The following is a 2,438-nucleotide window of genomic DNA, read 5'->3' as shown; positions in this document are numbered from 1 at the left end:
ATTGCTTAACGTTACCTCTACTTTAAGTTGGAGTGATTGATGGCTGCTTTCGTTCTCAATATGCATAGTATTAGGATTTATTACGATGAATTTGTTAGTTCTCATTTAAGCTGAGTTAGGGTGAAAATATCTTTTTTTTTTTATGTATAAAGGTTGAACCATCCTGTTATTCAATCATTATTGTTGATAAAAAAAAGTGAAAAGGGTCCTGAGATCTATTTTTATGAAAAAATCTTTCAGGAAAAAAAATCCTCCTTATCTTTTAATTGGTAGGGAGATTGTGGATATTATGAAATATAAAAAGTGTTAGATTGTAATTAATTTAGAAATATAAATTATAGATAAAAATAAAATAAGAAAGAAAAATTAGATATAAGAGGAAGAAAGTGGTCTCATCAACATAAAACAACAATTCAATTCGTAATATTGTTTCTTAGTAAACTAAATATTCTAGTTAGAAAGTGAAATCTTCAAGAAGAAAGATTAGTAGAAAATGATGAAATTTATTTTTTTATAAATTAAAATTAAGTTATGTATAAATACAAATTTGACAAAATTGCAAGTGAGCGTGACTATAAGTGTAACATGATTGGAGTGGCGGTGCCTTAGTCCAAGTGGTTTGGCAACTATTTTTTCATGGAGGTTACTGTCTCAACTTCTACCATTCTGGGAGCCACTATCCCTCTCACCAAACACTATCATTTCTATCATTCTCATACACTCTCTGAAAATGAAAACCTACACAGGTTTTGCTGGTTAATTAGTGTAAGAGGAATTATATTAATGAAAATTATGCAGTCATAAACACCCTAGAAACCTAGAGGACATGAACAAAATTGTAGTTTGTAGACTGTTTTTTAATCATCACACAAATGCCTTCTTTATTTTTCTTTATCTTTCTTCCTTTTTATATCACATCCATACTTCTTTCTCTGTGTATAGATTGACATGTGTGTGATGAATCATTTTATAGTTATAGTTACCATGCTTTAAACTGTACTTGTGATTACGATTTTATTGTGTTCCATACAGTTACAGAAGTTATCATTGATATTACAGTCGCATGTTTTTTAGAAGCTTGATAGCTATATTGAAAATTCGTCACCAATCACAAAACTTCCATTGTTGATGAGCTTAGACTAACATGCAAAATTGAAGTTAAGACTTCGACAAAGACAAAAGATAACGTTACAGCTTACAGATATATAGTACTGTTGCTTCTGCTTCTGATGCATTCTGGCCATTCACTAAAGTGAGTGATTAGTCACGAGCTCTGAGTCTGACCCAGGGTTGTGACGAATCTTTTTTTTTTTTGGATCATATTTTACCCATACCAAGAAACAAGTTATTAATCTGTTTATCATTTATTTTTTCAGATAAAACAGATGCTAGACACTGCTTGTTCATAGTCTTTTATATAGCCTCAAAAGCCTTCAGAATGACAGAGAGGAACCCTCTATTACAGTTTAAAGAATGTATATATAACCATTTTCCTTCTCCTTTCAAAAAGTAGGAACTTGGTTCTTTTCCTCCTTCTTTTCACCTTCATCCTTTCGCTCATATTCTCTTTGCTGTTTACGTCTTCTTAATCTTCTTTTTTTCTGTCATATTTCAAATTAATGGAATGGAAGCTACACACACACACCTATATATATGGTGTGCAAATGAACGTTCTTCTAGCTGTTAAACTACATAATTTAAATAGATTTAATGAAGCAAATTTATATATAATGACTGTGTTTGAAATGTTTGGGTGTGGAATTACTTCAGCCTCAAATGGTTGATATAGTTCTTTGGGCATCCATCTCTTTCAGATAATAACTCGAACCATGATGTCTTTTTTTTTTGTAATTTTTGTGTGATGAAAAGGAATTGGAGCCAAAGAGTCGCTTGCCTTTGTTCTCTTTGTAGAATTAAAAGACGGCCCACTTCTTTTTCCTTGGAAATTAAAGAACATTGTATCTTTAGGAATATAATCTGCTTTTTTCTATTTTTCATGCTTTTACATGTCAAAAGTTATGCAAATTAGAAGATATTTTGTTTAGGGTATATAAGAACTTTTCCATGTACAACCATACTTATCAACCATGGAGTTTCCTGCATTTTTCAGAGTTTCTCCTTGTTTGTTAGGATGAATCTATCCACGTTAAACCATGAGAAGGAAAATTCTGATGAACGATACTGGATGAGAGATGGGTTTTTGTGGGGGGAGTTTTAGGGTTTTGAGTTGAAGAGTAATCTGATTTGAAAGGTGAAAGAATGTATTTGCAGTCTTTGCCAAATGAAGAAGAGAAGAAACATGGCTTACGTTTCTGCATCACACATATGATTAATTGACTTTGTTTTGATGAAAGCATGCGCCATGGGGTTAATAACTGTGTCAGTGTCAGCCCAATGAAAAGCCTCAACTTGCCTCCCATGCATATCTCTCTGCAAAA

The 2,438-nt window shown here is 32.1% G+C and overlaps 1 long non-coding RNA gene across 1 annotated transcript; it reads left to right on the top strand.

Annotated features, from left to right (window-relative positions):
* Positions 1-606: 606 nt before the first annotated feature.
* Positions 607-1,731, top strand: LOC137825829 (uncharacterized). Its single transcript, XR_011083358.1, has 2 exons — positions 607-1,252; positions 1,377-1,731. It is a non-coding gene; the product is annotated as an uncharacterized lncRNA (long non-coding RNA).
* The last annotated feature ends 707 nt before the right edge of the window (positions 1,732-2,438 follow it).

Source organism: Phaseolus vulgaris, chromosome 8 (assembly GCF_000499845.2).
Source record: "Phaseolus vulgaris cultivar G19833 chromosome 8, P. vulgaris v2.0, whole genome shotgun sequence".
NCBI classification, from domain to species: Eukaryota; Viridiplantae; Streptophyta; class Magnoliopsida; order Fabales; family Fabaceae; genus Phaseolus; species Phaseolus vulgaris.
The sequence above is the reverse complement of the archived record's forward strand: the minus strand, read 5'-3'. Positions and strand labels throughout refer to the sequence as shown.